The 27,956-nt window shown below is 35.5% G+C and overlaps 2 long non-coding RNA genes across 2 annotated transcripts; both read right to left on the bottom strand.

The window, feature by feature from the left end:
- Nucleotides 1–7,627: 7,627 nt before the first annotated feature.
- LOC144425822 (uncharacterized) lies at nucleotides 7,628–10,248 on the bottom strand. The gene is made up of 4 exons (XR_013477678.1): nucleotides 9,834–10,248; nucleotides 9,359–9,536; nucleotides 8,375–8,597; nucleotides 7,628–7,898 (listed from the first exon to the last, which is right to left on the bottom strand). It is a non-coding gene; the product is annotated as an uncharacterized LOC144425822 (long non-coding RNA).
- Nucleotides 10,249–16,321: 6,073 nt separating this feature from the next.
- On the bottom strand, nucleotides 16,322–25,977 carry LOC120325392 (uncharacterized). Its single transcript, XR_013477684.1, has 6 exons — nucleotides 25,875–25,977; nucleotides 25,444–25,532; nucleotides 20,183–20,304; nucleotides 18,336–18,445; nucleotides 18,062–18,156; nucleotides 16,322–17,171 (listed from the first exon to the last, which is right to left on the bottom strand). It is a non-coding gene; the product is annotated as an uncharacterized LOC120325392 (long non-coding RNA).
- Nucleotides 25,978–27,956: the final 1,979 nt, after the last annotated feature.

Here is a 27,956-nt window from a genome sequence, read left to right on the forward strand (position 1 = left end):
CACAAAATGGCGTCCGATATCCGCAGAACGTTTGGTGGGGTCATAGGAAACAAAAACAAATCTTACAGAGCTAACAGAAATATTTGAAATAAATAAAAGTAATAGCCTTCTGGAGAAAAATTTCATCTTCAACCACTGAAAATTTCAAAGCAATTAGTCCAGTAATCAAAGAGAAAGGCGACTTTTTAAAAACGTGTCAAATAACAAGAACAACATAATATTGAAACGATCGTTATGTCCACTACGTGTCCAAAAATCCAACCAGCATTACAGCTGTCTATGACGTAAACATCATAGCGATCTCCTGTCATCATGAAAATTATACAATAGCTCGTGATTGAATAATTAGACTTTTATATTCATTTTCAACATTAGGAATCATGTGGAGGAAGTTACTGTTGTCCGTATGAAACAGTAACAACGAAATGATGATTACTTATCGATTTTAATCGGTAAGTATGTTGATAGGTATTTGTCTGTTAGATGCACGCGATATCTCACGAAAGCGAGATTGAATCTGCTCCAGATTTTGCATGTGCATTCATCTTATCTCGGACCAGAAGCCTATTGATTTTGGGCGAATTATGTCGTATAATTAGCGAACTATCAATCAATTATTGATATAGTGATCTAGATTTTTGTAAAGCGTGAGAATTTTGAGACCCGCCGAGTGTGTGTGTGCGATGCGCTGTGCGCAAGTTACAAGAGCGGATGAATCGAAACTGCAGTTTCTGTTTTGGGGGATCCCCTAACTATCAATCGATAAGTCTTCGGTTTCAAACCGATTTTCTTGTTCATTGTTTCGAGAACGGAAACTTGCTTTATTTAAAACTGGAAATGTCTTTCAATCTTCCACTATTGTTCAAAGTGATCATAGACCGTGCTATTTTAGTACGCAACTTGCGAATTTGCTGTTTTCGAATAACGCAATAATTTTATTTATTCGTGAAAATAACATATTTATTTGAAAATCTCGGAAACATAATGAAAAAAGGATCAGCATTTTATACTACACTATATTCTTTCCGATCAGCCACTCGTTCGGACGCAAATTTTTGAAATCTTTCAAATGAAGATTAAAACTCTTTTTCTGGCTTGAATTAAAACTTGCCATAACAATTACTGTATGTGCCATATTACAATATTTTCGAACTTAAAAGTCATGTAGTTTCGTTTCCATTTGCGTAATAAAACGATTTGGCACTCTAGATTAACAAAGCCAGTATAATTTAATATACGCAAAAAGGCGATAAGAGAATGAGCATTAGATCGAAACATATTATACAATTTGTTTACACACCTCTTCTATCATACTTTTCTGTTACTAATGGCATGACATAAATGTATATACATTTAAAGTTATCTATGAACAGGGCATAAAAATGGGTGCTTCGTCATCGGTTTCTTGTGTATCTATTTCAGTGTGGGACCAGAAGTTGCATTCGTCCGTGTAGCTGGCCTCGCACCATTATCTCGGATGCATTGTATACAGCATCTTCATTGCTGTTTAAACCCCTTTTCATGCCAAAATGGTTATTTGCACTTGGCCTCACCTTGCCAAGCCGTTTTTTTTTGCATTTCACATGGTGATTTTTGAACGTACCTAAGATCTATTCTTCTTACTTCACGTCGCTAACCCTAATAAAGATGGAGAGAACATCTCTTCAAGTGAGTGGTCAAGTTTGGCGAAGCCTTGGTTGATAACTTAAGTTAGTTTTTGCGGTTGTTACAGCATGCCTCAGTGCTGCTCAGAGATTTAAAAAACTCTGACAATGATGCAGAAAAGGGTTCCACGAAGGTTTCGGGAGAGTTTGTTTGATGTTCGTTCATTTTCGAAATACAAGATTTAGTCTAATTGAAAGTGTATTTGAGCCAAAATTTTAGCAAATTACAGTGAGAAATACACAGAATGAAAATGCCTCCATTACATTACAACTATATGAAAAACTAATTAATTACATCAATTACGGATTACAATTAATCCATTCCGATGACTGATGTACATCATTGAAAAGCTAATCAATTTTCACTTTCAATTGTTTGATCTCCTCTGCAGTAGGTGGATATTGCTGTCACAACACGCTTATCATACTAATTCTGTAGTACAATTTCTTTGCACCAAACGGCTTTGAATTGTTTTGATTTTTGTTTTATTACTGGTGGGACACCTTTTCTATTGACCATCAATGTCCCTGTGACGTACGTGTTCCTCTGGAACAAATGGTCAGTCAGTTCCAAAGAATTGTATAATCTATCGAAATAGACATGGTACCCTTTGTCCAGATGTGGTTCCAGCGTGGAAGATTACATGAACCCCAGCCGTTTGCTGGGGTCTCGATAGAAAGCCCTGGAGATTTCTGCTGGTCTTGAAAAAATATTGTAGTGATAGGAAAGTCGAAATTAACTAATTTGCGAAAGCGGAAACTACAAGGCTAAAATTTAAAAAACTCGATGTTGTCCCCAAACATCACGAGTGCATTGAACGAATAAACAACACTTATCGCTAAATTCTCCGCTTGGTATCAACGAATTCTCGCCCTTTCCTTCTCAAGAGTACCATTTGTTCTGTTTTACATCTCTTCGTTTTATCATCGCTGACGTGTCTTAAACAAAGGTATCAACGCTATATCATTGGATATAAAGGTGTATCCTTAGCCCCAATGCCCAAAATAATGATAATGTATTAAATAAAATGTATTTCGCGGATAATAAAACAAGCTACGTTTCATGTATAGAATCTTATAACAGAAAAGAGAAATTCTATAGAGCTTCACCTTAAATATTGATGACAGGCGATTTAAAAAGACTCAGAACTGCAATTCGTAAAGAAAATACTTTGCAAATGCACAAAACGGAAATATCCCTTACGTCAGTGTATATGGAAAAACTGGACGAAAACCTGTTGAACCTTTTCATTCAATACAAATGCTATTCGGAATAATTGCAAAATAAATAAAGATTATATGAAAGTAAAGTTTCTGAGTAGTGCTGATTAAGCCTTCGAAATTCTTCGGCTCAAATTTGACAGAAAAATAATATACTTTAAATAAAACGAACTTGAAAAATTTGAAATCCATATACAAGCAAACCTAATGAATAAAAAGTAGTTTTGCGACAAAAAATGGCAATTTGTATAATTTATGACTCCAATTAATTGAATAATATTGCTTAAATGTTAGTCAATCAAAAATATGGATATTATAAAAATAAAAAACAATGATCAAATATTTATTCTTGCTCTAATATTGCGAAACTCTCAGATCGCAGATTCATCTCAGACAATTGATTCATCGCTTGAAGTTTCAACAGGTCCATCTCTCATAATAAATCCCCATGATCTATATTCTATCTCTGAACTTGGGCAAAGTCTCGTTGTTTCATCAGTTAGAAGCTTGATCTGTAATTCATTCGGCACTTGCGCAAAGAAGTTTAGCCAACTCACTCTTTGAACTAATCTAGAAACAATCAGCAATTCATCGTCAGTTTGAGATTCTGTAGCTGGTCTTTGCAGATTTAATAAAGATAATTTGATATTTGCATTTTCTAAGCTTTCACATAAAGCGTACAACTGCTCACTTGTTAAAGTACAATATTTTGCGGACAGATCCTTCACCCCAGTATTTCTAAGTAAGTTTGCCAATTCTCGGAATGCCTCCGTATTCATGTTAGGATTTCCATCAATATCCAACGAATTCAACTTGACACCGTATTCAATGACTGATTGATTCATCTTATTAATTGTTTCTGTATTCAGGTCACAGCCATTCAGTTCAAGTACTTTAGTCTTTGCATTCCCTAATAATTGAGTCAATTGCTGAAATGCTATTGCATTCATGTTCGGATTCCCATCAATTTTCAATGATTCCAACTTGATATTATATTTTCTCACTACTTCATTCATCTTACTTATTTTCTTTGCATCAAAGTCACAGCCAATTAGTTTGAGCTTTCTGGTCTTTGCATTTCCCAATAACTGAGAAAATTCCTGGAACGCTTCTGCATCCATGTTGGGATCATCATTAATATCCACGTAATCTAACTTGGCATCGCAATTAACCACTGCTTGATTCATCTTACTTATTTTATCTGCATCCAGCTCACAGCTAATCAGTCCAATCCCTTTTGCACCACCGTGGTGAGCAATCTCAATTACATTATAATATCCTGTGGGTTCCAAGGCTACACTGTCTGTTATTGCCAGATAATCAATCTTAATATTTCCCTTCATTATAGCTTCATTCACGATTTGTAGTTTCTTAGCATCAGGATCACAATTCATAAGGTTGAACAGTTCCACATACACTTTCTGTGCAGAACCAAGAACACATTGTAGAAAAGAGTAATTTTCAGGATGCATATTCAAGTCAGAGAGCACCAAAGTGCCAAGTGAGCCAATGTTCTCTGCAACAAAAATCGCTGCATGTTGTTCTCTCAAGTCCCAAGGTTTTGTAAAACTATAATTTACCATCATTTCTATATGTGAGCAAACTTTCTTGATCACACCAGGACCACATTCATGTAACAAGGTTATGACTCGTTTATCCGTAATGGCTTTTCCTTCCAATAATTTTTCCAAGTAACCCATCACATATTCAGATTTGCCGTGTAAGTTATCAGGAAGATATTCTGCAGCTTTTTCTGAAGTTGATTTGTTGAGAATAATTCCAAAAATATGTTTTATAACGACTTCCATTTCTGGTTTCTCATAATTATCTTCAATAAACTTTTTAAATTCATCCAAATCAAGAGTGCAGGCATACAAGGAAGCAAGTATCTCTTGTAAAGTCTTATTTGGAAAACGTATTTTCGTGTCATTGTCATCCGCAACGTACTCAACAAATCGAATGTCAGCATCCATCTCCACAAGACCACGTATGCTCTTCATATCTAGGTTGAGTGACTCAACATAGCTTGCTGTAAAAACAGATAAATTATCTTTCATTCCATGGAAAGCCAACTTCATGAGTTTTTGCACTCTTTTGACACTTTCACCATGACAAAATTTTAAAAAACATCTCAGAACAGAAACCATCAGATTTGTTGAAGTGTCAACATTTCTTTCCTGGGAATCTTTCCAAACTAGAACCATGTAGTAAAAGAACATTGGGTTTGAAACAAGACCTGGTGCTTTCTGTCTCAGCACAGCAATGACTGTTTTTGCTCGAGAACCGAATAATTTTCCAGCAAGAAGATTTAGTGTTTTATCATCCAATCCCCATAAGGTGAGAGTTTTCATTGCTTTGAGATCCGAAGGCAACTTCCAATAAACGTGCCAGCGTGACGTTGATAAAATCTTCATTCCTGGATAGATGTGGCCGGATAAAATATTGGCAATAATGATGTTCGTTTCTGAAAGTGTTTCAGGTCCAACTATTGGATATTCATTTCCAAAAGGCTTTTTCATTTCATCCAAGCCATCAACTATAAGTAAAATATGTTTTGAATTTCGTTCCAACCATTCTTGCCCAATTTCATGGAGCCTCCTTAGAAGTTTTGATCCAAGTTGTTGAACAAATAAAAGATCAAAAGCAGTTGATGGATAATCACCTTGTAATTTAGAAACATCAACAAAATAAACCATCTTGATTTCTTCTGAAAAGTTCAATTTATTCTCCAATGCTGATGACGCATATCTCATTGAATATGTTGTTTTCCCAAAACCTGTGTCTCCTAGCAACATAACATGGTTGACTGTTGAGTGAATCTTTGTAAAATCTACTGATTGTAAATTGGTCTGTTTGTCGGATCTTACTTCCGTTAGCTCGGTTACCTTGGGAAATATAAAATCATCCATTTTTGTTTTTTCTTTGACAGGTTTCAATCTAGATTCCAACATATTCTTTGTATAATCCTTCACTACATCAAGAAACTCTTTTTCTTCTGAGACTTCAGTTGGTTTCACTGAAAGTTTTTTGAATGATTTCAACATTCTGTCTCCCTCTTCTTGGATAATCTGCTCTTCCCCAACTTGATTTGCATCTTGAACATAAAGCCCAACCACTGCTCTTATTCTTTCTATCACAGCTGCATCATCAGTATTCAGATATCTGGAATGTCTCCATTTCCACAGCAATTTAAGGTTGCAATCCTCCACTGGGAATCTATTATTTTCTGTGATAGTGTCAACTTCATGCTCAGTAAGAGATAACCCCTGCCTTGATCTTGCGAACTCTTTGAATTCCTTGGGTGTAAATCGCTTTATACATTCTTGAAAAACATCTTCAAGTCTTCTAATAAGTTCAGAAGGAGCGGCTTGTTCTGCTGTATAATATTGCCTCACAAGATTTTTCATTCTTTGTGGAGTTGCATTCGCTCTGTTCCTATCAACCCAAAGCCAGAACAATTTCTTCTTCTGTTCTTCAACAGAGAATCTGTGGTTTTCAATGATCGTTGTGACATTTTGCATACTGAGCGAGAGTCCATTCCCAGATTGTGCAAAGGTTGTGAAATCTGAAGTTGAAGCAAATTGTTTCACACATCCTCTGATTACATCTTCTAGTCGGTCACTCATATTTCAGATACTTGGAGAAACTACTATATTATTTCTGTATCGCAAACTACACTATTTAAATGGGGGAAGAGACATAAATAATAAGATTAAGGACTTTGTAACCGGAAGTGTACATGCATTTTAAATGTTCAACCAAAATGTTAAAACAGAATAGACAACCTAAATATATAATATGGTCTAAATCGAACTGTCTCGGACCATTTTATCAGTCACCGCTGAGTGAGCGGGCTTGTACAACTTTTTAGTCTACTTGATTTCCATCAACAAAACTAACATCTGCATCCATACAGCTGATGTTATTTTTTACCTATATATTGCAGTAATAAATAGAAAAGAAACATCAATGAATATTTTGCTCATTGAGATTTTTGGAAACTTTTTCGCTTTACTAAACGCTGGTCGCACGAAACTTCTTGGTTCGTCACATCTGGTCTAAATAGAAGTTTAAAACGTTGTATATCAGTACAAGCGACTAAAACTAAAAGCTACTTCTAATGGGCTTCCTGAACTGTTTACTGGCACTATCTAATAAATGTGCCATATATCATATTTGGATAAATGGTCTGAATTGAAATTTCCTACGTGAGACAAGTGACAATCACCCTCACCATAAAACTAAAGAAACCGAAAAATAATGTTTATCAGTATATTTGTATGATAACCGCAATTATTAAAAGCCTAATGAACTGTATTACTGTAATAACTAGGGTTTTTACATTTGTGCAACGACTTTTATTGCAGCTGTCTCATCTGGTTTTAGATGGAATCCAACTCTCACTAGACATTTGCGCCATATCATGTTTACCAGTTTTCCGAGATCAAATAGAACAAAATAAATCCTGAAAAGCATACTCAAAAAAATTTGTGTGGTCTGCTTTGATTTGGTTGAATTATTAACCAGAAATCAGTCGTGCTTGAAATAGCAGCATTTGCTTTTACCACATTATGATGAGATTATTCTGACCAGTCACACTCCATTAATCATTATGTAAAGCCACTGTCAGTCAGAAATAAAATATATGAACCACATATTTAAGACTAATCACTGTTTTTCTAATTCAACACAAAAACCATTTATTTATTGATTATTATTATTTATTGATTATTATTTAAACGCACATGGCAAACCATTAACGACATTATTAAGATCAAGTCCATAGATAATACATCCATCTCAGAATTGGAACTCGAAAACGGTACTTCAGTGACCGACCCAGTTACGATTGCCAGTGTTTTTAATAAATACTTCTCGACAATCGGAAAGAATCTTGCAGATAAAATCCCACATATCTCAAAATCATTCGCCGACTTCTTGGGTGCTCCAATGCAAAACTCCTTTTTTCTCGAACCCACTTCTTCCACGGAGATTATCCAAATAATTTTAAATCTGAAAAAGAGTAAAGCAGTTAGGCCCGATGGTGTTCCATCCCACTTTCTAGGAACAGTTGCCGATATAATATCACCTACACTAACCCACTTTTTTAATTCAGCCTTTACATTAGGCATTTTCCCTTCTTCTTTAAAGATTGCTAGAGTGGTTCCCATATTTAAAAGTGGTAAAAAAAATGATCCATCAAATTACAGGCCCATTTCCATTCTACCCTCTATAGGTATAATTTTAGAAAAATTATTATATAAGAGAATCCTTAAATTTTGTACAAATTTCAAACTAATACTTCCACCAGTCACGCTATTCTTGATTTAACCTCTTTCATTTTCGATAAACTGGACAAAGGAGAATTTGTCTGTTGTATCTTTCTCGATTTGAAGAAAGCTTTTGATACCGTCAATCATAGAATTCTATCCCATAAGCTTAGACATTATGGTTTCCGAGGTGCTGCAGGCAATCTATTATTTAATTACCTGTCCGGTCGTTCGCAATTTGTGGAGGTGGATTCTCACAGGTCTCCAGTGTTCCCCATCTATTGCGGAATTCCTCAAGGTAGTGTACTAGGACCACTTGGATTCTTGATCGCAATTAATGACTTCTCTAACAGTTCAAATTTTTTGACCAAACTCTTTGCCGACGATGCGTGCCTGCTTCACAGTGCAAAAGACTTAACTTCGCTCCAAACCAAAGTGAACACTGAAATAAACAAAGTTCATGATTGGATGATTTGTAATAAGTTCACAGTGAATGTTGATAAATCGAAGGTGATGATATTCTGTCCCAAAACTCGCACTAGACTTGCCAACTTTACTGTTAAAATTAATGGTATTTCGCTTGAAGTTGTCCCTTCTCATAAATATCTCGGACTCCATATTGACAGTCATCTAAAATGGAACACTCATATCACTGAAATCCATAAGAAACTGTCAAGATCTGTGGGAATTCTGGGCAAGCTTCGGCATTACGTCCATGATATTAACCTGCGAACCGTATATTTTGCCATATTCCAGTCACACATCCAATATGCCATAGCTGCATGGGGCTCTGCTACCCAGACAAATTTGCGTAAATTAGAGGTTCTCCAGAATAGGGCCGTTAGAGTTCTCTCTAGGGCGCCTTTTCGTTCAAACATAAACACCCTATACCATAAGACCAAGGTGTTAAAACTATCCGACATCCACAAACTAGAAATCTCTAAAGTAATGCATCTATTTCACAACCACCAGTTGCCTGCAGCTTTTGACGATTATTTTGTTAAGCTTAGTAACGCACATGAACATAATACGCGCTCTTCGACAAGATCCAATTTATTTGTACCCCGCTTTTCAACGGGCAAAACTCAGAACTCCTTGAAATATAAAGGCGTTATAACCTGGAATAGTATTCCCAATGGTTTGCGTGACCTCACCTATGCCACATTCAAAGTAAAGTATAAAAAATTTTTACTTTCTTCTTACCCGTCTCCTGCCAGCACCTTGATTTGATGTGCTATCAGCATTTGCCTTGCCATTGTTAGTTCAATACTTGTTCAGATCCACAGCCTATAAAAGTGTCCCCCAGAACCTGGATCAAGGCTGTTGTGAAGGATCCGATTTTAGTGATTCTCTTCCATAATCCCCCCAGTTTTGCCCTTCGCTGTATATGCAAAAATGTACCCAGTAATTGATTACCTCACTAAACCTTAAAGGGTGAGATTATGCCTACCTAAGGATATAATCGAATAATTCATGGGTCATATTTTGTTCTGGTTTCTATGATAAGGGTCTTTTTGATTTAGTGATCCTGCTTTCTGAATTAATATTGATTTATTTATATTGTTATTTGGTTCTTAAAAACTAGTGTCTCTATATTTTATATTCTAATTGTGTTGTCTGGTATTTTCAACTTTTTGCATTTCTTAGTTCACAACATAGAATTGAATGATGTATTTACCTGTTAATTTTCCATTTCTCTGTTTACGTGAATTGGATTGTATTTTCATCCAATACCAATTCCTTCCTCAAATTTTCCAATGACTCCAGTTCTGGAAACCATACCACAGTGCCAATACTTTCTTGAACTTGCTCCCATATTTAAGATAATTGTAACCATCAAGATGTGCTTATATTTCAAAATATATTTCCTAATAACTAACTGCCTTAATTACGTATCCCGGCGTACATGGCCACTATCATACCGCGCGGCCTCAAAAGCAATATTCTTGTAGGGTTCCATGACGCTGACTGTGGTCGGACTGCTGTTATATTACTATACTGTTGCCCATGATTACCCTGGTTGTGCCTGGAGTCTCTTTTTTTTGTTACGGTTTTGGATTTTCTTGGACATTCTTTCCTTCACTGCTTAAATGTGTTCGATTTATTCTATTCTACTTGTATCAAAGTTAGACATTTATCCCAGGTGTCGCTGCTAGATAACCAACATTGGTTTTTTCGCGTCACCCTTCACCATGAAATGCCTTTATTTATGTTTTTTCTAATTTTTGTTCGCATTACGTGTATGTTTCATTTTGGTGAAAAATAAACGACTGACTGACTGACTATTTGCAATAACTGACTGCCTTAATTTTGAGGCTGAACCGTTGTGGATTTGAATAATAGTTTATTTATCCATATTTATATATTGAGTACTTGTTGTGTATTTGCAATAACTGCCATCTGATATTAAGGCTGAACCCTTGCTGATTTGAATAATAGTTTATCCATCCATATTCATATATTGAGTACTATTTTGTCTATTTGCAATAACTGCCATCTAATATTGAGGCTGCTGATATGAATAATAGTTTATTTATCCATATTTATATATTGAGTACTATTTGTGTATTTGCAACAACTGCCATCTAATTGAGGCTGAACCCTTGCTGAATTGAATAATAGTTTATTCATATAATGAGTACTATTTGCAATAACTGCCATCCAATTTTGAGGCTGAACCCTTGCTGAATTGAATTATAGTTTATTTATCCTTATTCATATATTGAGTACTATTTGTGTATTTGCAAAAACTGCCTTACCTTCACATCATTCATTCATCCATATTTTTTATATTGAGAACTATTTTGTGCATTTGCAAAATCTTTCGTTTATTTGAGAGGCCGACCCTCGCTACTTCAAATAATGTTTATTTATTCAAATTTCCACTTATAGATGAGGGCTAATTGTATATTTGCAAAAACTGCCTTTTATTTGCCAGGCTGATTTATTGCTGCTCCAAATAATAGTCATCGTTTACCAATTTGAATATTTGATTTTAGTTTTTCATATGCCACAGTTGTTGTCTTGTTTGAAAGGCTTACTCCCTCACTGCTTCAAATAATAGTTATACAACCTAAATTGTATTTATATATATGACCATTGATCGTATGTTTACCAAAATTGTTTCTTATATATAATAGTTTTTTAGTCACCCATTTGCCAAAAATCTTTTTTGTTGTAAGGCTGATTCCTCTCTTTAAATTAAACAATTGTTTTTACATGAGTACCATGTTGTTTATCTCCTGAAATTTATTCGTACATGTAAGGCTGGCTCCTTGCAGATTCGAACAATTGTTATGTGTCCAAATTTACATTTGAGTATAGTAGTCCAATAGCCAAAACTGTTTTTTAGTTGTGGGGCTTACTGCTCACTTTCAAATAATAGTGTAATAGTTGATTATTTGCCCAAACTGTTCCATTTCACAAATCTCATCATTCAAAAACTGCTTTTACAGAAAAAAAAATTATTTACTTCAATTTACTTCATTTTTCGTTTGTGTGTTTTTTCAAATTTTATTTCGTGAGCTTTAACCATTTCTAATAGTCATATTTTACTGTGAACTTATCAGCGTAAACTTGGAGGGGACTGACTTCGATGACCGCATGGTCATATCGCTCCTTCCAGTCTATACCGAAAAAAAGTGTATTTTTTTTTATAGCCATTATTTATTTATTATTATGACTGTTTTTTTTCTGGTTGACGAAATAAATCTCTTTCTCTCTCTCCATTGGGTTCCCATTTTATCTACTTTAGCACATCTTAGAATTACTGAAATTTCAAATTATATTCATCATAGACTGGTACATTCAATATGCTAAGCTCATTTACAGAATTACTGGCAAACAACAGACATATTCAAATTTGTAAAATGAGCAGGTACCCATACCAGCAGGGATGGCCATTTCCGGATACTAAACTATTCCGAATACATTCTAAAATAATGTTTTCGAATCTGGAATTCCGAATACATTCTAAAATCGAAAATAACACATTTTTGTTTTAGTTTATTAAAACCCAGTAAATTAGGAAATAAGCTTCAATAGAAATATCAGAATGAAGCCACAAACCAACAGTATATGTACACAAAGTAAATTGATAGTTTATAGCTATCAATAAAAAATAATAGCAACTTGTGACACAGTCAGTTTATTAAAATTATTCACTTTGTACAAATGACCATATGAAAAGATAGCCAAGGAGTTCTAAGTCTATTGACAAAAATACTACTTGTATTCAGATAATTGTGTATATTTTCTGAGAGTAATAAAATTTATTGGCAATACAGGCAACAACAATCGAAAATCCATTATGCCTTTAGAATTTCTAATATTTAAGCCTGAGGTATTCTACTACCTACCAGTATATTTGTATATTAATTTATGTGAACCATATTGTTATTATGTGTAACATATTGTTGTGTTTGGAATTAGAAATAAATTAGTAGAGAATAGATGACCACCACTGCCAGCGCAGCCAGGATTTTCGAAATCGGAAATTCCCATTGCCGCCTGTAACACCCACCGCGATTTCGCGCTCGTTAAATGAGCCGTCTTTTCAGCGTATAATGATCATTCTGTTACGTAAAAGATTCAATCCATGACAACTACGAGATTCTAAAATATCTTTATATATTAATTTAATGTGTCCAACGTAACTCGCGGTTGCTTCTTCTTACGTCAAAAAAAAAAAAAACATTACTATTCGGTCCACGGCGATCTGTGACCTAAAATTACGAGATAAACTGCCTGATGTATTTAATTTCAATACGTAATTCTGCAATCTTACCAACTCGTTATCGCCGTTAGAACAATCTCATATAATTATATAAAATCCTGTTAAGTGTAGAGTATAATTCATTTCATACAATGAATATACATATATATAAAGTTTAGCAGTGAATTAAAATACTATAAAATACTATTCATCGCCGCGATTATGCCACCTGTTAAAAGAGTCTACTTTTACAACAAATAAAATAACAACGAATATATATTTTTCTGTTGTGCAAAGTGATGAATTCGTGACCGACACGGGCATATTTAAAATGTCTTGCTTTATTAATTTAATTGTCTTCAATTTAACCTGCGGTGTGTGTCGACAAAATAAAATCCTCACCACTCTCATATACCATTGCAATCCGCGGTCATAAAAATAAAAACGTGAGGTAAACTGTTCGATTAAATATTGTTTTGATCCGTATTTTGCGAATTCGGCAAACATTTAGATGTACTTGTTAACAGTGACTCCGCTCTATCGAAATGCTGCCACTCTGATTATTTTTAGATAAAACCGTTCGAAAAATTCATAAATATGCTGTAATATCTCAGAGTAAAATTTATTTCATCACAATAAAATTGATTGAATATAATTTAGATTAATTATATTATATACATCCTCACAACCCGGGAAAAAGTCGCGTTTCAAACCTTGTATCGTGTTAACACGAAAATATACGACGGCAATTTAAAGTAATGGATAATCAGGCAAATCCCGCCCTCAATTAGTGACGATATGTTTCTAAACGCCGACAAAACATAATGTGTGCCAGAGACACACTAAATTTTGCGATTTTCACTGCCTAGAAAAGCGTTTTTTAAATTTTCGCAGGCCTCAATAAAACTTTTTTATTTTCAGTATTTTAATTTACCGCTTTTCAATCAAAAAGTTGCGTTGTCTTTAGAAACTCGCCGCCAATGAACGTATTTACCAGATTCACAATTCCGTGTGCGTACAAAAATAAAATAAATGTTATCGTTATCGTGGAACAAATTTGTGGAAAATTTTCGTTTTAGAGAAAATAACACAATCGTGTTATTCGCACAAGTTACCCGTGTGTAAACTAAAGAAGCATAACTAATTCATTTGGCTGTTTGAGCATACATGTAAACCAAAAATCAGAAAAACAAAACATTTTGGGATCCACACTGGTATCACACTATCCTGATTCCTGCTGTTGTGAACAATTTTTTATGGTTTGTCTTGGTTAGCATGGATATACCGGGCCATATCATACCTAACCTACAGACCTATCCTGAACCTGAAGGAATCAAAGAATACAGAATACCGGTACCCGAGATAATGTGCTATTACTAAGAAGTAATTGATCAAATTATGCCAGTCTTACTTTCCTAGAACTTACTGGTACCATAAGACATACTGGTATCACGCAGTCTTAAGGCATAGCATCGGCCTGAAAGTGCATTACAAAATTACCCTACGGTTCAGCAGTTTGACAACTGACGTTCCCTTGGTAACAACGCTTTTCTCCCTCTAGCGATAACCTGATCGCAAACGAATCAACAGGACCTTTCCCCGAGCATCGACTTCCTTGTTTACTTCGTGACATTAGCCAATCAGCAAATTGCTTTTCTCACTCAGACAGATTTCCAAGCGTGGTCATAAACATTACCTCTTTTTTGCATTTTTGAACTCTATTTGTTAGTTTTCAGTTGTGTTTTGGAAACTTAAATGTAAGTCAGATAATTCAATGGTCACCCTGTTTTCCTAGGAGTTTTAATTTATTTGCAGTAATAAAAATTTGTGTAGAAATAGCTGTGATAGATTAGGCTGAAATTCTTTAACGGTACTTTTAGAAAACAGATTGTTGTATGCAATAAATCATAATGATGGTTTGAAACACATACCCCATTTCACAGGCGCCAACTCGCAAAAGCACTCTTAGAATAGCCCCGAAAATTTTGCAATGGTAAAGTATGGAAGAATTTTTCGGGGGTCAAAGGTCGGGGAAAGGTCCATTGCAAGCCAGACCAAAGCATCAGTCAGCGATCGACTCCGCGAACATTTTGCAAACAAGTCATTAGTTGACAATAAATGTAATCTTCTTCGGTCAACCTATACAACATTATTATTGACGTCACAAATCAGGAGATCTCGTTGTTGGAAGTTGGTCACGTGAGTAAAATGATTGACAGAATGACCTCAAATTTAAAAAAAGAACCACGCGAAATAAATAACTGAAATCTTACAGCATGAATATTCATCATGGGCGATTTTGTATTTGACAAATAAAATTTTATTGATTTGTGTACAACGTATTAGATATAAAGCATTTCCGACAACTTTGTGGTGTAGTTAAGGGTAGGCTTACCATACGTCCCGGACTCCCGAGTGGGTTTAGAATATGATAGGATTTACATATTTATCCCGGGGGAGAGGAAAGCCGATAAGACGGCTTATCCATATGGCGAACCACGGCCTCTCGTCCGGTTACCATTCCAAGTCGGGTAAGGGATTAGTTATATTGTTTATTTTCGGAAGCATGGACTTGGTGGTGGAGGAAGCCGTAACTGACCAGCGGTTACGTGAACCACCCAACGACGGCGAGGAGTCCAGCAATCCTCTCGGACATAACCATCCCTGCATGGGATTCGAACCTGCGGACCCATGCAGAGTAATTAGAGGTGCGGTGGCGAGCGTATTCCGTTGAGCCACACCGCCGCGCCATATGAAATAGTGTATATGGGGGGAGCTGACTCTGATGACCCTTTGGACGTATCGCACCCCCCAGTCTATACCGAATTTTTATTATTTTTGTTGCAATGCTTGTTTCTCTGGTTGACGAATATCAAAACTCTCGCTCCCGGTTGAGCCGGGACAATCCCTGTTTCAGCATGTTTTTCAGTCGTCCCGGCGTTAGACTTAAATGTCCCGACATTGCAGTACGACAGTCATAAATGATTTTCCCATTTAATACCATTGCAAAATTGTTTTTTTAACGGATGCAGCCGATTTACAACCACATTGCGTCTCACTTTTTTAGTTCAGACAGAAAGAAAAATTGGTATATCATAGTAATGATATGAAGCATGAACCATGCGTTAATTTAACACCCAACTGTATTGTCGTTTAATCATAAAAATGCCGGAAACAAAACGCAAGTTTTCTGATGAGTTGAAACATTTCTTTTATTTGAAGCAAAGACAAGGAATTTTTTCAATGCGATTCACAGCTAATTTTGATGCTTGTAATCTACTAACCCCTGGAATCGAACCAAGGTTGGTTTGTCCATTCGCAGCGTCCCGGTTTTTTGCTTCAGAAATATTGTAAGCCTAGTTAATGGATGTCTAAATACCTGTTACTGCCCCACCACCAAAATGAAACAAGAGTATAAAGCACAAATGTATTGAAATCAAAAACACAAAAGGTTGAACAAAAACTCAACATAGACTGATTCATCCTAATCCAAGAAAAACAAATTCTTCCAATAGCACGTAGCAACTCAACTAAAAACCTGAAGAATGTTGTTTCTTCTAAAAGCCTTGTTGAAAGGGGCAAATCGAGGTACAATATGAAACCGCTTGAAAAATGGCTAAATATTCAGATTTATTCTTTCAATCTGTTTTTTTTTTCAACCCAACCAAAAGTTTGTTTGCTCTCCAACCATAATTTACGATTAGCAGTTACCACCACAAGTTTAATACATTTTATTACTTATTGCGGAAGTATAGGTTTATTTTAACTCCATAATCAGCGATAGACGATAAAATAATTAATAAAAACAAAATAAAAAAACTGAAAAAAGAATCCGAAAAGCAAACGAAACCTCAAGTAAGATTTAAAGCGTACAGATTTTAGGAATTTGAAAATATAATTAAAATTAATTTGCTAACTCAATAGATAACTAGAGATCAATACCTTCATATGAATCCTCAGGATTTTGAGAAACTCACAGCAACCCAACTTGACAATAGGTGAAAAACAAAGTTCAAAAATTGGGTGGAATTTACGTTAAATTCTTTTGTTCTGTGGAGTGGTTCAAAACAAACTATAATTATGTCGTAGGTAAAGATCTTTGGTTAAACCCCACACCCATCATCCCAATGAAGTGTGATTTAAGGGCAATTTTGAATATTCTGATCCTTCCAAAAATATGTATCACTATCATTACTGATTGGTGCCGTCAATATGATCCATGTGAATAATGAAAATATTTAGCTAATCTTGGTTGATGTCTGTTTTTGAGTGATTTGTCTACTTTACTGGAGATGACAGATTCTGTAATAGAAAGTGTATGGATAGTACAAGAGATGATACATGTTTTATATCTCGCAAATATGGTGGATTTTATTTCAACATTTATTTGAGTGAAGTCATGAGATAAATTCTTTGCCCTTTACCTAGCCCAGGGTGTAATAAATTAGAGCTAAGATCTAAAGTCCAAGCCACAAATGTCAATCAGTACGTTTGGGTCGAGTTGGGCTTCTCTATCGCTGCCCTTTTTTTTTAAATGAGGCGTTTCAGTCATGTTTTGACCATGAGAGCAAAAAGTTGCCTCATCAAAACATACTGTACTAAACTCTGCAATGACAATTCAAAAAACTCCTAAACAAAATATGAAATTTCAGGTTTGCTTTGGGCTCGGGCCTGCAAATCCAGTTAATTAGTCTGGGTCGGACCGGGCTGGAATTTTTGGGCCCGATCGTGCGAAGTAAGAGTCGAATTTTTAACTGAAATCCAAAAATGAATTATTTAGGCCCAGAAAATGTGTTTTGAGGCCAAATGAGAAATATTTATCAATTCATGGAGATGAGTAGACATTTTGAAAGAAGCAAAAAATTAAAACCTAGGACTTTGACCGGTACGGCGGTGTGGCTCATCGTGCTAAGCGTTAGGAATACACTCGCCACCGCACCTCTGATTACTCTGCGTGGGCTCGCAGGTCCGTATCCCATGCGGCGATAGTTATGTGCGAGAGGGTTGCTGGACTGATCGCCGCCGTAGGGTGGTTCACGTAACCGCAGGTCGGGACCGTGGGATACATATGTAAATCATATCCTATCCTACATTGAATTAGCTGGTTAGCTATTTCCATAAAGAGCTTTGACACAAACCAGACAAACGATCTCATCAACTTTTTCCCAAAATTAAATAACAAAAGCATCCACCTCTTATGTTAGGCAATCCAGGAGACTTCTTCGTGGCAGTTTGAAATTTTATAATACAGGAACAAAATTGCTGATTGATAACATCTTCAAATAGCCTGTGGATAGGAAAAGATATTTCAAGTCCACTCTGAACAAGGCATTACAAAAGCAATCACCAAAGCTGTTTTAACTGCAATGCTGAGCCAAAAAGATTTCAGTCTTCTTAATTAATGAATATACGAAGTCTCAAAATGGCGACCGAATCTTGGAATCTGGCAATTAAACTCAACTTTACCTTATTTTTGACGGTACGAAGTCTAACCTAGGAGACATGTCCATCGTTCATGATGAAACTGCCAAGACATTTTACATTGGAAACCAGTTGTAGATTTCATCTTGAAGTTCCTGTATATAAGAGATGATTTTTATTCATTAAAGAGTACTCATATTGAAAACCACTAAGAGGGATGCACAATGGGTTGGCAATCATGTCAGTCAAACATGGCCCTTAGCCATTGTTAGAAGAAATACGGCAGCGACTGGGCATGCCTTAAAAAGTATTCCTATCTTTACACAGTAATAGCCTCACGCTTGCTATTAAGTTTAAAATTAAATGACTGAAATCAAAAGCCATGGAAGAGTCTCTCAGACAGCTATTCATATTTTTCAATTTTTTCATCCAAACTTTTCACGCCTTTGCTCTGAACAAGACTGTAGAAGCAGCCACTAACATATTGGGGCTACTATTTTTGGAAAAACTTTAATTATTCCAGCTGGTTTCGAATTTCCTACCCAATTGGTGAGGTGTGAACTAGAATCTTCAACCTCTGATGCCAACATGGTCCCCATACTTCATCAGGACTCTCTAGTACTTGAGTTATTTTCTACTGAATTTTGCAGGTTTTAGAAAAATGCACAACCAAGTCGAAATCATTAAGTGGGGCATTCCAAGCAACTGTTCAAGTTCACCAATTTTTTTAAAAGTGTAGTGACAGTAATTGTTTTGTATTTTTCATATCAAACGACACTTGAATTTTATTAGACTGCAATTATTCCACCAAAAAAGTTAAAATTTCACCCATGTTTTTGAGAATATACACAAAGTGGCCTGAAATGTAGAAATTTTGATATAGATAGAGGCTGCTTTTTCAAAGTGGAAAAATTCCCCGTAGTGTCACGTCCTGTAGGGTCACATACACATGCAAATTATTGGCATGGATCTACAGTGTTACATTGAGTAACTTAAGTGGCACATACAGGGGTCCTTCAACTACTGCACAATAAAATAGTATGCTGGCCGCCTGTTGCACACCCCTGATTTAGATTATAGTTAGGCCATCTTACTGGCTCTTTTCTTTTTTAATAGTAAATGATTAGATTTGTGAAAACCCTAGTGACAATGCAGAAAGTGTTGGAATAGTAAATTATTCAATTTTGGCCTAACTGATGAAATACTTCACAGCCAACACGACGGACTTATACATGCCAGTTCAAACCGGTCCCAGCAAGACATTAAATTATCATCTCATGTCACCTTTTAGTCAATTATTTACTAAATGTAAAATATCATAAGACTTTATTATTTTATTTTAAAAAACCAAAATAAGAATTTGAGCTTGGCTACCTGAGTTCCCCATCAAGCATAAAATCCTAATCTGACACTTTATCTTTAAAAAAAAAGGGGGAAAAATACATAAGGATTTTTGCTCCTGTTGCTGTCAATTTTCAAATTTGTTGTGGAAAAACTTTTTTGTGTGTGGCTCAGCTAGATGTGTGAAGTTGGTTATATGGCCCAATGACATAAAATGTTTCACACCTCTGGGGTTAAGTGTTGTGTTGGACCTAATTATATTGAAACCTCAAAGTTCAAACCTCAAGCCACCACCTCACCCTGGGTGTAATAAATTAAATCGACAACGCTAAACCGTAAAGATTTCAATCATTAAAAAATATAGAATCTCCTAACATGTCAGTGAATGCTTGTACAGAGCCTTGTTCAGAGTGGAAGGCATGAATAAATTTGGAATGAATTGGTTACTAAGGATATACTCAATATGAGATAATTAAAAGAGCATCTCTGAACGAGCGAGTCTTAAAGGGGAAATTGAATCTTGGAATGTGAAAAATTTAACTCAACTTTACCTTATTTTTGACAGTACGAAGTCCAACCTAGGAAACCTGTTCATCGTTCATGATGAAACTTCTCAAGCAGTATCAAGACATTTTACATTGGAAACCAGTTGTAGATTTCATCTTGAAGTGTTCTGAGTATAAAAGATGATTTTTTTTCATTGAAGTTTGCATAGGTGCACTATGGTGGCCCAGCGTTGTCACGTGTAAAATTGAAAAAAAAAAAAAAATAAAAAACTCAAAATAAAAGTAAAATGAAAAAATTAAAAATTAAACGAAAATAAAAACGGAATAAAGAAAAAGCAAAATTTAAATTTAAAATACAAATGTTCTATAAATTCTCTATGATACAAGTTCAACTAGAAGTAATATATATATTTAAAATTATGATAAGAGAATATAGAATTGAATACGAAAATTCGAGAAATTTGTTTTTACCTGTGGAAGGTAATTGAATTGGAGAATGCTGCTTAAATGCTCAGTTTTTCAGACACTCGTGCGATACCGATACCGTCTGATTGTACCCGGTACCCAGCATACAGTCACTCATGAAACGAGTGGGAGATACAGATAGTCTAGTACAGGGGTCACCAACCTTTTCGAGGCCGAGGGCTACTTTCTGGGTACAGATCAAGCCGCGGGCTACCAATTCAATGTACACTTCTAAAAAATGGCGGCTATGTGGCCATCGTTAGTGTGCTAAGCATTAAAATCGCAGGTTAGAATCCCATGCGAGGATAGTTATGTGCAAGAGGATTGCTGGACCCCTTGCTGCCGTTGGGATGGTTCCTTTGCCATCAAGTCCATGCTTACGAAAACAAATAACTAACTCAGGGTGGTCCAAGGTTGTCGACCTCGCGGGCCACACTATTATTTTTGTATTGTTCACGGGCCACAATAGTGCCAAGAATATGTAAACAGTGCAATACAAAACAAACGCTTTTATTGTCAAATACATTGATCATTATTTGACTTTTTTCAAGCTGAAGCATGAATAAACCACAAAAAAACCTCACTAAAACGTGCAAAAATCCTACTATATCTACACTTAGTGTAAGATTTCAAACTTTTCATAACGGAGAAAGTATCAAAAAGAGAAACTGCTATATTAAATTGTCACCGACACAACTTGCGGACCTATCAAGCAAGCATAGTGGTATTTTCCCTCCCACACCCAGTCAAAAATATGTTTAAATTGGTCAGCTTTATTTTTAAACTCATGTTTACAAAATAACTTTAACGTAACTGCAGATTGATTGATTACCGAATTGTACCAAATTTGAGATACAGGAGGGTAATTACTCAATTTTCTGACATATAGGCAGCTTTTTTGTAATACTGTTTAGGCTGGTTACAAAAAAACACCCGGCATTAATATTTAGTTATCAGGCATAGCCAACCTAGGCGAATAGATTCCTCATTCGATTTTCAGTTTTCTATGAAGCCTATTTTGTTAGCATATATTCCCGACCAAAAACAGGAACAGCCAGATAAATATTTAAAATAAAAACAACACCAAATACGACTTTTTGTTTACCCCTCGCGCAAATGGGACGCGGGCCACAGATAATGAAGCGGCGGGCCACATGTGGGGTTGGACCACCCTGAACTAACTAATCCCATACCCGGGATGAAATGGTAGCCGGACGAGAGGCCATGGTTCGCCATATGATTAAGCCGTCTTATCGGCTATCTTCTTCCCCGGGATAAATATGTAAATCCATCCTATCCTGAGTTTATGTCAAAAATGTTTATTCACAAAGATAGGTTGAACGAAACAATGGTCTCGTAAAATAGAATTGCTGTATGATTTGAATCGCGAGCTTTTTCTGCCCGTACTGCGCTGACCAGTGGATAGTTAGCGCGGTAGATTGCATGACAAGCCATGAAATATCTTTTCGCTTTGCCGTCGCTACATTCGCCCACAAATGAGACAGGCGCATGCTGTTTTCATGGTGGTAAAAATATATCCACCCCCATTCATCGTGAAAATGGTGGGTTTTTCATCGTTTTTCTGCCATTTTTCTTTGGAATCAATATTTATATTATTGCTGCTCCACAAACCAACGGACAAGAAACACCGCGGGTCCATAGTAAGTAATATCAGTGTGATGTCATAATTGGAAGAGTGTTAATTGACCCGTCACATTACTGAAGTCAAATAAAAATCAGGTTGATGGCTACAATAATTAATATAGTGCCATTCTCGATTCCCATATAAGTGTGATTTATACAAGAATAGCAAGACAAAATTTAATTGATGTAGCTTACGTTACTAAGCTTAGTTTGTAAAAGACCTGCGGGCGACTCATAGGGTCTTCACGGGCGACTTGGTGCCCGCGGGCAACGCGTCGGTGACCCCTGGTCTAGTAGAATATGGTCAATCTGTCTATAACAACATCTAACTTATAATTTATTTATCCCCAAAAATTTATTTTAAAGTTAGGTTTAAGGAGCACCATTATCAGCAAAAAAGTTGGACGAACCATTGGCTGTACCGGTAGCGTACAGTTAACACCGTACCGCCATGACAATTACAATAACCGGTACCATGCTGGTAATTAATTTGCTGTACAACCTGTAACTGGCTGCGCTTAATCCATCCCTCAATTCACTATATTCTACTACAGTGTTTCCCAACCCGAGTTCGTGGTCTCAAATAAGTCGGCAGAGCATTTGAATGAGTCCGCAACGAGCCAGAAATTCCCTGCGGGCCACGAACGTTTTTGCGAAATTTAACTATCAGCAGTTACGATTTACGTTGGAATTTACATAAAAAGCAAGTTTATTCACATAACATTAATCGAGTTAATATTTACTGGATAATGAGTAAGCCTGGGCATATATTCGAATATTCAACTATTAGAATAACAATTTACTATTCGAAAATTTGGTAACAGGTGACGCAGCAGTTCACTTGCGCATCGCTTAATCAAACGATGGGAATCACTTGCGGATTTCCGACGAAAACACAAGTCTGCACACGTAACGGGATAGATGGTGTTTTTCGCGAGTTCGAACAACGAGTAAGAATTTTTTTTCTGGCAGGTGTCAATTGTGGCAACCCAAATTTTCTAAATTGAAAAGCAGCAATACAAAATACTTAAAATAAAACGGGGAACACCATAATTTTTTTCCCTTAGGATTATTTTCTTTACTCTCTCCACATTGGTAATTTGGTACGTACAGTAACCGCCGTAAGTGTTGTACGAACAGCTCAGGTTTGTCGAATTCACAAAAATAAGAAATAAAACAAAATATAATCGGGCAATTTGCCACGCATTTTTATGTTCACGGATTGTCATGATATTTTCTGAGTAGTATTGCTTTTATTTCGTTCAGACAAACAGCAGATTAAAAAGATCACATAAAATTAATAATAAAGCAAGGCGATGAATATGTATTTTTGATTTACTAATATATATACTTTAAATATATTCTTAATAAGTTGTACTTTCTGAAAATTTATAGCAGATAGTAGGATTTTTCTAACGGCGATAACAAATTCGCAAGATCGCAAAAAAATATGTATCAAAATTAAATAAAATCGGGCAATATATTCTCACATTATTATGTTCGCAGATTGACGTGGCATTTAAAGAAGTAATGCTTTTATCCTGTCGTAACCCGTCGACTCAACCGCGAGTTCTACCATGAACACAATTAAAATAAAGTAGAAAGACATTTTAAATTCTCGTCGTTGTCATGGATTGAATATTGTACCGTTCAAAATCTGTTGTGTTTGGTTTCATTTACTTCTTCACACATAGTACGGTTGCAATAAATGCACCTTGAGTCCGCAAAGGTTTTCGCCGGTGAGAAAATAGTCCGCGACCAAAAAAGGTTTGGAAACGCTGTTCTACTAGCTAGACTATCCGTATCTCACATTCGTTTCATGAGTGATTGCATGGGTACAGGTACAGTCAGACAGTACCGGTATCGCAAGAGTGTCCGGTCAACTGAGCAGTTGAGCAGCATTCTCCAATTCAATTACCTTCTACACGTAAAAACAAATTTCCCGAATTTTCATACTCAATTCTATATTCTCTTATCATTAAATAAATATATTACCGTACTTTTAGTTGAACTTGTAGCATGGAGAATTTATAGAACAATTTCGTTTTGAATTTATTGAATATTGCTCAAGAAAATCAGTAGTGAGTTAGAACCCAGGGAACATCGTTTGTGCGCGTAGGATTATGCATGACAAAGTTGGTCCCAAGTAGGGACGGCGAAATCGAGTCTGGATTCGATTACAGAATCGATTCTTCGTGGAATCTACTAGAATCGATTCCGATGCACTGGAATCAATTCTCGAGTTTGAAACTTGGATTGCAAACAATATGTAACATTTTGTGGCAATTCCTTCACATATATGTATAAACTGCTTTACTGCTATGTTGAGTTGCTACGATGCCGCAAACTTCACTATATATACTATATATATATATATATATATTTCGCTAGAAGGCTTTAACGTTTATTTATTTTAAAAATCTCTGTGGGTTCTGAAGGATTCGTTTTTATTGTGTGATTTTGTCTCCAGTGACAGATTGGATACCCATACTACTTAGTTTCTTTCGGCCTTCTTTTCCGTCCAGAATTTGAAACATCGTGCTCTTGTTTGATTTCGTATGGTATTGCTTAGGTGGGTATGTTTTTTCGGTAAGATATGTCGAGGTATCGAGATTCGGAATCGGAAATTTAGGAATCGGATAAGAATCGAATACTTGTAACGTTGTAAGTACTCATACTTGACATCCTTAGTCCCAAGCAGAAGCAAATTTTCTCAAAATGAAAACGCGTGACAACGATGGGCCGCCTCACGCGGCAATCTTTTTACTTCTTTCTATAGACGTTTTTTTTTTTTAATTTTTTATTTTGCTTTTTTTTATTCTGTTTCTATTTTTAATTTTTTTTTTGCCTTTTTTTAAATTTTTCTTCACTTTTGTTTTTAATTTTTTTTTATGTTTTTCACAACTATTTTTTTTATTTTACTTTTATTTTAAGTTTTTTATTTTATTCTCTAATTTTTTTTTCAATTTCATGTGTGACAACGATGGGCCACCATAGTGCACAAAACTACCAAGATGTATCGGGATAATCTGCGAGAAAGTTATATAACATGCTACATTTGAATTGGGTCAGTCAAACACTACCGTAATTTGATATGAAACAGAAATAATATATTTGATAATAATAAATTCTAATTGATCAAAAATTGATGAAAAGTATCTCCTATCCCATTCGATGCTGGCTATTTTTGGACATACTTCGGAGATTCTTTTGTATTTTTGTCTCCTTTGCTTAGGCTTTCTTGAGTTCCTGATGATAAACCAAACTCTCTTTTTAATTGAAGAACCTGAAAATAAAGATACCTTCTAAAGCAGCAGTATCCAACCAGGGGCCTGTGACCCATCAAAAGGGCCACAGAAGAGTTGGAGGGGGCCACAGTACTAGACTCAAAACTGAATTTATATTTCCCTTTACAAGAAGTCCCCGCTCTTCCTAGTTTCATTTGTTTGATAAGGTTATTTCACAGGGTGTTTTCACTTGTTGAATGTATGTATAAATAAATAAGTATTGAAGTAATAATATACAGTAAAGAATATTAGTAATACTGCAAAAAATACAAAACAAAATTTTCACCTGACTGGGTAACATTTATTTCAAACCATGTTAGAGCGAAGGCATAAAAAATCACCTGGTTTTTCTTCTAAACTTTCTTCTTGCTTGCTTCAGAAACATCGAAAAAGTCTAATTTTAAATCCCTAATTTAATTTAAGCTAATTTAATTCTGGTCTAAAAACACAAAAACGTATACATATGCTATACAATATACGAATTAGGTGGGGCAAGTTAACTTGCATAAAGGCTTACAGTGGAATTTGAATGGTTAGAAAATGGCTTAATTTACTGTACTTGGTAAATTGATATGATATAGGCAAGAGTCAAAGTTCATAGAAACATCGAAGGATAACATATCCACTAGATGCCACTAATATATAAAAAGTCGCAATATCAGCATTTATGCCATAACAACACTTTTATCTCATTCTTCATATAAATATAAAAAGCTATGCAAGAATACACAACACTTGAAGAAATAATTACCTATTCTAAAATATGAACACTATATAAAATATAAATCGTGCGATGTTTGCTATTTTATTTGGACTTCGTTTTCACTTCACACAAAACTGTTGTATTCTTGGCCATGACTTGCCAAAATTGAAAACATGACTATAAATTACAATACACACAGAGTTTATTTTAAATATTTGAGCCAAACTGTTTTCATTACATTGTTTTTCTTTCTTGTTACAAGTAGTTTTTCAGATAAATATGAAGTGAAAGACATTTTCCCTCAAATTACAAATAAAATTTGGTACTCTCGGAGTGTGTGTACCACATAAAGGTTAGGCCATACTTTTATTCCAATTTTACTTATTTTAGTTCTGTTACGAGTACGGGGACTGTCTGTGTTAGCCAAATAAATATACCCCCTGTCCAATCAGAGATACGGTGGCGAGCATATTCCTAATGCTTAGCACGATGAGCCACACCGACGCGCCACTTGATGTAAAGTAGGCAACTTACCTCCATATTGGTACACAAACTTCTGGAGCGCCGAAAATTTAAATATAAAAGAATTGACCAAAAGTTCAAGCTAGTGATTATCAACCATTTTGTTTGGGTGGGAAACCAATGAAATATTCCAGAGGCCCAGCAAAAGCCCTGCACAATAACTGAATAATTATTAACTGGATTGTATAAACTGTAAATATAGATAAAAGCAAACATGATATTGGCAAAACAAAATAGATTTTAAAGTGTAGAAAGCATAATATTAAGGGCAAACGTAATAGATATTGGATTATATTTACACAATATACATATATGAGTAGTAGGATTAAGGAAACCCATGCTCAATAAATTTTTTCAACCTAATATTGGGAAAACAAAAAGTGTAGAAAGCATAATATTACTGGCAAACCTAAGAGATATTGGAATATATTCAAACAAGATACTTGGCTGTCGGATTCGAATGACAACTTGTGAAACCCCTGGACTGTACTCGCGAAAAACAATTGGTCCAAGTCAGGACAGGTGGATGGATTTTTACAAATTGATATTATTGGGGTCAAAACTAATATTTTTTTCTCTTTCTGCTTAATCTATGTCTTTGGGTTGAGAGTTATTAAAAGTTTGAGCTTTTTTCATAACTATAAATCATTTATTGAAGATCGGTAATGTTTAAACAATTTAAGCTTTGATGGGCAATAGGGTGATGTTTAGTGCAGGGCTAACTCAACTAGCAGACTGCGGTCCGGACTCGGACCTTTCGAATATTTGATTCGGACCGCACCTAATTCCTCATTTTGAATTAACCCCACTCCAGTGGGTCGAGAAAGAGTTCAATGGTGGATGTGGAGGAGTTTTTTTCAGCACTAAATTATGTTAAAACGAAATCTCGATCAAATTTGAAATATTTGAAACCAGTACTGAGACCCACCAGTCACCATTATCGAAAATGAACCAAGATTCGATCTTTTGTGCAAAAATGTGCAAGCACATCTAATGCATGTTTCTAAAACTCAGACCTTCCCCTTAATAGGCAATGGAGCGGACATGGCCAAAGATACTGTTGCCATAAAAAGTGAAAAGTAATGTTTGTAAAAAGATGTGTAATTCATTGAATGTAATTTTTACCTTTGGTTTCATTAAAATTAAAATAATTGATGGAAACCCATTGCTAAGGGCTATGGGCTAAATTGCTAAGGGC

Source organism: Styela clava, chromosome 8 (genome assembly GCF_964204865.1).
Source record: "Styela clava chromosome 8, kaStyClav1.hap1.2, whole genome shotgun sequence".
Taxonomy (NCBI): domain Eukaryota; kingdom Metazoa; phylum Chordata; class Ascidiacea; order Stolidobranchia; family Styelidae; genus Styela; species Styela clava.